The sequence below is a fragment of the Mus pahari genome, chromosome 5 (genome assembly GCF_900095145.1).
Source record: "Mus pahari chromosome 5, PAHARI_EIJ_v1.1, whole genome shotgun sequence".
NCBI classification, from domain to species: Eukaryota; Metazoa; Chordata; class Mammalia; order Rodentia; family Muridae; genus Mus; species Mus pahari.
The window spans coordinates 148,692,582-148,702,453 of record NC_034594.1 but is presented as its reverse complement, the minus strand read 5'-3'; positions in this window follow the sequence as shown (position 1 = coordinate 148,702,453).

Genomic DNA, 9,872 nt, shown 5'->3' with positions numbered 1-9,872 from the left:
AGAGAGAGAGAGAGAGAGAGAGAGAGAGAGAGAGAGAGAGAGAGAGAGAGAGAGAGAGAGAGAGAGAGAGAGAGAACACTAGAGAACATAAAATTACCAGAAGAGTGAAGGAGGCCAGATGAAAAGGATTTTCCAGAATTTCCAGAAGAAGGGATGATGTCCTCTACCCAGCACATACCAAGTGAAGGAGGGCCTTTCAGAGAGTGAGTCTGGGAACTCAGCTGGTGATCTCTGAAGTTTGATACACTTAGAAGCAGATATATTCCTGGGGAAACCTAGCCATAGAAAAGCTTCCTCCCCTTGAATATCTGCACATATGGAGAGATAGTAACTAGATGCCCAACCTTCTGACATGCCATCTTTGGGTAATTTATCAGCAAGGATCATGCGTGGGTGTGTGTGTGAAGTGATCCAGAAGAGAGATGGGCCTAGAGACCAGAATGGAAGCATACTGAGAAGGAATGGTAGCCTCAGTGACAGCGCCAACTACAAGCTTCAGGAGAAAGGTCATATATTGCTCAGAAAACCTCCAAAGAACCTGGAATAGCCAGGAGAGAAAACTAGGAGTCTTTGGGGTGTGCCACTTGTAATAGCATCTGGACCAGACAACCTTCTCATTCTTCTCTATGGTTGATGCTTTGGTTTGCAAGCAAGATAAGTCCCCAGAAAAGAAAATCTTATTGCTTAGTTTTAAGAATAATGTGCATAGTAGCTCTCCCAGGGAGGGGTTTGCTTTCAATTCTGACATCCAGATGGGTGTGGCTTCCACCATACCAAGGTGCCACTTCTTTCTCCTGTCTTGTAATGCCAACTGGAAAAGAATCCTGTCTCACTTTCTGTTTTAATTTATACATCTGAAATCAAGTTGAATAAAATTCTACTGATGGAAAGAAGAGAAGAAGAATGTATAAGACGACACCTGACCTTCTGCTTTCTTTGAATACTGACTTTTCTGAAGGATGCCTTGACCAGGGCTCTTCCTAGCGAAGTATCTCATCTACCTACTGATCAAAGTGGAACACAAGTGAATCTTCACCCTGTAAAACGTGTCCAACTACTTTACCTTGTTCTGACACAGGATGGAAAACTCCGAAGGACATCCTCAGCTGGGTCTTAGGAATTAAATTATGTTCGAATTGTTCAAAGTCTGCCTTTGCCCCACCTTAAGTGTGATCCCAGGAATAATTGTTTCACCTTCTTCTCCTCAAAGTCTGCTTCCTGGAGTAAAGTTGTAAAATTGTTCATATTATATCAGACCTACAGGAGCCACACAGAGTAGCTAATAAGGGTTAGGTGACATGGAAGTGCCTCCCTTCCCTACTGTAAGATTTTAAGCCTGATTCTGACTCTAACGTGGGGGAAGGTTTCCCCGTCTGGCCTGCAGAGAAAAAAAATCAATGGGGACCCAGGGCAGGAGAGAGAGAGAGAGAGAGAGACAGAGACAGAGACAGAGACAGAGACAGAGACAGAGACAGAGACAGACAAGAGATACGAAGAATGAGAGCAAGTCAATCATACTGATCAAGCTCTCAAAACTTTATTCAGGAGTGGTAATATAAGCATAAGCAAGAGGAGGCTCCAAGGGAGGGGGGAAGAGCCCGGGCTCTCTGAAGGTCAGGTGGCAGTCTTCAGCTCCTGGAACCAACGGTCACAGTGTCCTCTTTTCCCCTAAACATTCTTACTGTTATGACCACGAATGTTCTCTCAGGATTGTTTATGTAAGCTAGAAAACACCCACAAGGTCATGGCTGAGGCCATGGCTCCTGGCAGGAAGGCAGGTGTTTCAGTAGCATATGATTCTTGGACTGGATTTTTAAAAATTAAAGAGCGATGTCAATTCGGTACACAGAGATATCCAGTTGCCCTATGTGTGATGCTAATGGAGGAGAAATCATAGTCATCAGCTTCACCCAGCTACAACCTGACAACCTGTAACAGCAGCTTGCCTGCCATAGACTCTGGTGAAGGTGTGGCAAACATGTTCTGGATTTACCAACCACTCTCAAGATGAGTTTAAAGGTCCACTCCATGAAATGGAACTCATATCTGACATACTGCTAAAGTGGCCAAGAACCTGAGACTAGATAGGCCATGGGGTTAGATGAAAATTTATGATTACTATTCTGTTAAAGGAGCATAGGAATAAAATAATTCTTAGTAACATAACAGCTGTACTCATAGGTATTTTCATCAGCCCCTTCCCCTCCAGGCTCAGACATGTATATGATAAAGGAGGCACAAAGATAGTAAGACCCAGACGTGATGGATGACTCCAAGGAAGCAGTGTCTTGCAGACTCGAGGGGACTGATGCGCATATGTACTCACAGAGGCTGTGGCTACAATACTCACAGGACCTGCAGAGGTCCAAGTCATATGGAGTTCCAGCACTGAGAGGGGGAAGTGTACACACGGTCCCACCCTTAACCAAGAGGTTATTTGTAGTCAATACCCACTGGCAAAGAGACAATCAGTTGTGTCTAGTGGAGTGTCTCTGTTATATCAACCACACTCCAGGTCAGACCCCATCCCCAACCTAAAACTAATTCCACGTTGCTTTTCACGGGGAGGGCATTCATTTTTGTTTGTTTGCTTTGGTATGTTTTTCTTTTGTGAGGTTGTTTGTTTCCTTTGATTTTTTTTTTTTTTTTTATAGAGTGAAAGAAAGAGAACACAAAGTTGGGTGAGCAGGGAGGTGGGAAGGACCTGGGAGGAGTTGGAGAATAAAATATTTAGTTAAACTATATTGTATAAAGTTAATTTAAAAAAATTGAAAAAAATTAAAGAGTGAATTAAATAGATTAAAAATAAGACAAATATGTCTTTCTCGAGCAGGAACATTGAGTGTCTTAACACAGGCTTGGTGCACTGTGTGCTCATTATTCAAGGAGCCAATTGCAGTAGCATGAGATTAAGAATCTGGATTTGTCTCTGTACCTATATCCTTTCATGGGTATTTTGTTCCTGCGGCCTCTTGTGAGGCTATGCCAGTACCTGGCAAACACAGAAGTAGATGCTCACAGTCAGCTATTGGATGGAACACAGGGCCCCCAATGGAGGAGCTAGAGAAAGTACCCAAGGTGTTTTAGGGGGCCGCAACCCTGTAGGTGCAACAACATTATGAACTAACCAGTACCCCCTGAGCTCGAGTCTCTAGCTACATATGTAGCAGAAGATGGCCTATTCGGCCATCATTGGGAAGAGAGGCCCCTTGGTCTTGTAAACTTTATATGACCCAGCACAGGGGAAGGCCAGGGCCAAGAAGTGGGAGTGGGTGGGTAGGGGAGCAGGGGCGGGGGNGGGGGGAGTATAGGGATAGCATTTGAAATGTAAATAAAGAAAATAAAAACAAAAAGAATCTGGCTTTGAAGTCAATCTTGGGTTCAGTTTCAGTCTTCGTCACTTACCTGTAATGTGTCGTTGACTTTAACTTCTTGATGTCTTCGTCTTGAAATATGAGACAGGGAGAAGAGAAGATTGTTGTGAGGATAAAATGAGAATGTAAGCAAATATCTTAGTGTAGGACCTGGCAGGCAGGCAGCATCTAGCTCCCTCCTCAGTAGATTTTGTCTTTTCTGCCCATGACAGGAAAGTGATGTTTCCAGCCATGATTTGTCTCTTCTCATGTGAAAAGACACAGAAGAAAAAAATCAGGACAAGGCTTCATATGGATTCCTTCAGCATTTGATTCCCCACAATAAAATTATAAACGGAGTCAACAATTCTCTGCAACTTCAGTTGGCTTGTTGCAGTATCTCTGACAAGTTGTATTCCATTAACCAGACCCACTGGTGAGAATAAATACTTTCCTCTGTACTTATGTGGCAGGATCCTGTCAGTCTGTTGAGAAAACAGGCATCTATAGATGCTGTGAACTTGGTTCCTGTTCTCTGTTCCCGTTTTTACCCAAGATTGTCATCTGGAGAGAGATTAATTTCCCTCTCTCTTACACACTGAAAAACTTCTGCTTCTGGATATAGTTTGTTCCTATTCCATTGGAATCTGTTTCCTTGTTGCTGGAATAGCCTCTCCAGTCAGTCATATGCAGGTGACCTCACTTCTGCTAAGTAGAAGTCATGGCATGACAGCCCCTTCTTCATAATGCGTACATAGAAAGTTTAGAACTTCATAGACATGGAATAGTTGACATAGAATAGTTTTAATAGGTTAAAGTTATAAGCTAGTCAGAGAATGAGCCAAAGCTTATAGCCTAGGCATTTATTAATAAATAATTAGTCTCGGAGTTGTCATTCCAGGATCTGGGTCTAGGAAAGAAAAAATAGGTTATTAAAATTATTTTAACAAAGAATCATTCAGAATAATTCTAGGAACGATGAAAGTTTACCATGTTACAATTCTGACAGATGTGTAGATAGCAGATAAAGAATCATACACATGAATAACAACTAAAGGAAAGAGCACAGACCCTTTATTACTGCATTAAGTATGAAACATTTCTCACATGTCCATTAACAATAAAGAGATTAAGGATACAGAGCTTATTTTCTCATTTTTCAAACTGGAAATTACACATTGTAACCCCAATTCTAGGGAAAGAGTTGGCTTAGCTCTTTAGTTTTGAAGGTGGCCTAAACATCCATCTTATTCCACAGAAGTACTTGAGCTATATCTTTTAATCACTGTTTCTTTTCTAAGGAAGGTATTTTTACTTTAGCTCAAGCAACTCTGAAGACCAACTTCGTACTTACAATGATTTGAACTTCAGCCACTTGGACCCTCCCCCACAAACCAGGATGAACACTCCAGATTCTGGGGGAAAGTATTCTTACCAGCTTAAAATGGCATCTCATTTGGGAACTATTGATTTAACATTTATTTTCTGTGATAACCTTACCATCTCACCATAAGCTTATGATACCCATGGCTTTATTAGGTCCTGTCTGTTTATAAAACCACCAGTTCCTTTAAGTTGGAGATCATGGTTTCTCAGAATTTTGACTCTCCATGATATTTGCCAAGCTTATTCTTCACTAGCAACTCAATACATATTTGTCAAGTAGAAATTTTAAGTTCTAGCTCAGCACATCCAACTCTCACTCTCCTAGTTAGGATTATCCAAATATCCAAATGTGCAGCCTTATTTTCCTTGAAAACCTTATCTTCTATACCTCCCCAGCTTAACCCACGTCCAGGCAGATGGGCAAGAACCAGGAGCTGTTTTGCAAAGTTTGTCTTCTTTCCTGGACAGACTAAGCTGGGGTGACATTTAACCTTGTTTTTTAATATCTGTGTCTAGCACACATCAATTGTTAAAATGAATGCTTTCAGAAAGAAAAAAAAATCCAGCAGAACTGACTTGAACATAATTAGAGAAGAAATATTAAAAGAGGGAAATGACAGATATTTAATATGCCTCTTCCAACTTTGTATATCAATTTAATACTTTATATAACCTGGAACCTATCCATCAGTCTGATGTGTTGTGAGGCAGTCTTGGTGCATGATAGATTAACTAATTCTTCATCTATTATTTATATTGTGCCTGTATTAAAAATGTCATCAGAGCAGTGTAAAGTAAAAAAAAAAAAAAAAAAAAAAAAGAAAGAACAAAAGAAAAAGAAAAAGAAAAGAAAGAAAGAAAGAAAGAAAGAAAGAAAGAAAGAAAGACCACAAAAATAACATCATCACTGGAAAGTACAAAACCAGAACTTCAAAATCAGGATGAAAAAAGAAGTCATTGGTTCAGAAAACCTAAGAGTAAGGAAAACTTGTGTCTCTAAACATAAAAATTAGCTCTGTGAGCCAGGTGCAGTGGTACACGCCGACAAGTCTAGCATTTGGGAGGTGAAGGCAGGATGGTCACGAGTTCAAGGTCAGCCTGGTCTACAAGAGACCCTGTCTCAAAAATAGAAACAGACAAATGAACAAAGAGGCAAGTGGGAAAAAAAAATCACCTCTGGTGATTTTCTTAACTTTGTTATCAGGAAATACAAACTCATCTCCTCTTTTCACATGTGCTGTGATGTGTACAGAGCTACCAACAATGACTTGGGCCAGCACTGTGACTGCTTGTTGGGCCATACTTGTTTAAGTGATTTACTGTAGGAACATTTACTCTGTGTGTCAAGGAATGAAGTTCTGAGGAGTCAGCAGGCCCCTCTTTAGCACAGTGAGCAGATGGCATGTGTCAGATGTTTGGACTGTTTTATGACACTAATTCTATATTGTAGTTCTCAAAACAACAGGCTCTTAAAGCAGAAGGGAAGCTCTACAAGCTCTGAACGTGCGCACAGTCAACACTCACTCTGCATGATGACTACATGCCGTAAGTACCATTCTCACTTCATTGGATTTAAGAGTAGATATCAGTTTCAAGGATCTACAGATGTGTAAGAAACACAGTCCAGTTAGAGATTTCTTTCCTCACTGTTAAGTTGGAAATACTTTCTTCTGGGGACCGTGTTAAATATGCAGATTATCCTAGGTACATTATAGCTTGCATGTTGAATATTCCACAAAAGCCGGTGTATTAAAACCTTTATACCCATCACGGTGCTATTGGAAACGTTAAACCGTTTAGAAGGTGATGTCTGTCCAGTGAGTCTTAAGTCATTATGCACACAGCCTTGAAAGAGATTATGGGTCAAGTGATGTAACTTGTTTCACTGTACATACATGAAAGCCCTCTCCACACATGACCTGTATGTACATGAAATCCCTCTCCATACATGACCTGTATGTCCTCCCTAACTAACAGCTAAATAAACTCCTATTCATAAATGACATAGTCTACTCTGATCTAACAACAGAAAATAGATTCTTACACATGGGGATGCCTCTGTTTATCTTATAGGATCTTTGTGAGAATTAAATAATAAGATGCCATCAAAGACCAGGCAGCACAATGCTTAGCACAGACCACCAAGTGGGAACTGCTAGTCTGAAATGTGTGTCTGGTAGATAGACCTACTTTATTAGTAATTTAACCTCTTTTAGAAATTCATTTTCTACCTAACTAATAACTTTTAAAATAAAAACAATAATGCAAAATAAAGCATACTTCTTAGTGAGTATGAATCTTTGCATAGTCATTCAGAAAACATTTTAAATCTGAGAATACTCAAATTTTGTTCAAATAGGAGTGCTTTTGTTTAAATTTTCTACAGAAATAAGCTTACAATTAACATCTATTTTGAAAAGCAATGTCATCTTAGCTGTTACACATGCTTCTTGATGACAGAGAATAGAGACATTCTTAGGCCTGTGTCTCAGCACAGACTTGCATAGTATAAAAGTCATTAAGATTTATCAGGGAAGTCCTAATTATTGAATTTTTTTTGGCTCATTAGTGGTAAGCCTCTAACAAAACCCAGTAATACTTAATGAAAATACACATGTGAAAAATGAAATAAAATAAAACATACCATCATAGAAAAGTGGCTGAGATGACTCAGTACTAAGGCACTTGCCGCACAACCAGGAGGACAAACCATGAGCTTGGATGCTCAGCTCCCACAACAAAAGCTGGATGTGGGAGATTTGCATGGGTAACCCCAGTTCTAGGAGAGCAGCAGAGACAAGTGAATCCCATGGGCTCACCAGCCTAGGGATCTAACAGAAACAATGAGCTCCAAGCTTAGTAAAGAGACCCCGGCGGAGAGCAATCAAGAAAGCCACTCAGGGTCGACTTTTGGGCTCACAGGCACACACATGTGTACCCACACACACATGTACATAAACACTAAGAAGTAATCATTTGAGGTTTTGAACTCGGAAATGATGGGGACCATCATTAGAGTTAGAGTCAGGCAACTTACCGTATTGTCTCGCACTCTGACTTACTAGACAGTGGGTCTGAGCTGGTATTTAATGCCCCTGAACTTTAAATCTCTGCATCAAGAAATAAAACAAAACAAAACAAACAAACAAACAAATAAAAAACCGGAGCTGGCAGCAAATAGCAAAAGTGCTTTCAGATCATTTTTCCCCTGAAAGGAACATGACGAAGGGAATAGGGATGTGCCACTGATATAGATATTAGGGAAATGTCAGGTATCAGCATAGGTGCGGGGGCTTTAACAAGATATTCTGTTACTTCTCAGGACGTTAGGTCTTAGGTTTCATGCTCGTGCTGAGTGGTTAAATTCATGCAATATTAACAGGTCACAGTCAAGGACATCTTTTAAGTTTGGGTTTGAAATTAGTAGATATGTGTTTTCCTAGCTATTTCACATGGTTTTAAAGCATAAAAGTCCAGCTAGCCATTGCACAATAAAGCTCTCCTAGAATAAATATAAATACCAGCGAAACGTGAGTTTGTGGCTGACTGCAGTTTCTGCACTAAACACTTTTGATTACTCAAGTGACAGAAGCATTGAAGGGAAAGGTAACAATTGTAATGGTAATGCAGAGAACATTCCGGGGGCCAGGCAATTCCTCCAAAGATAAGATCTCCTGTAGCTCAGGCAGTATTTTCTCAGTCCATTCCTGTTGCAATCAAAACTTGATTTACAAATCAAGTTTTTTTGGAGCAAGCAAAAGTTATGTCCTCTGGTGGTTTTAAATAAGAGTTCCTCAAAGGCCCATGTTGCTTAAAGGCTTGGTTCCCAGCCTGTGACAACATTAGAAGGTGGTGGAACTTTTAAGACATGGAGGCCTGTGGGAAGTATTCCTGTCATTAGAGGGATGCCATTAAAGGGATATGGGAACCTCAGCTACTGCCTCTCCCTTGCTTGGCTTCCCCACTGGGAGGGGAACAGCTTGTCATCTGCTGTGACATATTTCTTTACTGATGTGCCCAAATAGTAGGCGATCAGTCATGGACAGAGCCCTGCAACACCGAACTCCACCCCCCAAAAAAGCCTTTCCTCTTTCTAAATGTTGACTGCCTCAGGTATTTCTTACAGTAACAGAAAGCTGACTGCTATATCCTCATTTATTTTATGACCTTGAAGCTAGTAGAAACCAAATATAAAATCTGAGGAAGTCATACCTAAGCAATTAAAGGAGGTGGTTCTAAAATCTGAATATTTTATGTATTCATTTTGCTTTTGTGGTAGTGGGGGACAGTGAGAGGCACCTTGCAGGAGTTAGTTGTCTCCTACCATGTTCAGGAATCAAACACAAGTTGTTAAGCTTGGTGGCAAGTGCACTTAATATATTGAGTCATCTAGCCAGCCCTGAACTCTGAGTATTGTAATTTTGAATTCTCTCAAAGAAAAAGAAACAAAACTGTATTATGGGGGTGTTAGCATTCATTAATCTATTCTGCATGGTTTATTGTGTGATCATCAGTGAGGATCTATCAGCACAGTAAAGGATCATGCATGGCTTCAGTTTACAAGAAGCCAATGGGCTGGTAAGGTAAATTATGTATAATACACACTGCATTAGGCAAACCAAAGGGTTGTGAAAATGCTCAGGAATACATGTTGTGGGAGTCATTTGTGAGTTCCATAAGGTTAATCTTCTCTTTATATTTCTTTCCGTGCAGCAATCCTATATAACTGGTCATCTTCAGACATCTTTTTCTTCCTTCCAGTAGTTGGAATCAAATTGAACTTGATATAAAATGTTCTTTTGAACATCAACTGGAAAGTTCCATATTAGTGTCACAAACAATAAACTTGAAAAAGAGTCAAAGCTAGAAGAAAAGGCTATGAGTAGAAATACACGCATTTACAGAGACAAAATTTAGAGCTAAGATGAAAGGATGGACTATCCAGAGACTACCCCATCTGGGAATCCATCCCATCATCAGCCATCAAACCTAGCTACTAATGAACATGCCAGCAAGATTCTGCTGAAGGGACCCTGATATAGTGGCCTCTTGTGAGGCTATGCCAGAGCCTGGCAAACACCGAAGTGGATGCTCACAGCCAGCTATTTGATGGAACACAGGGTCCCCAATGGA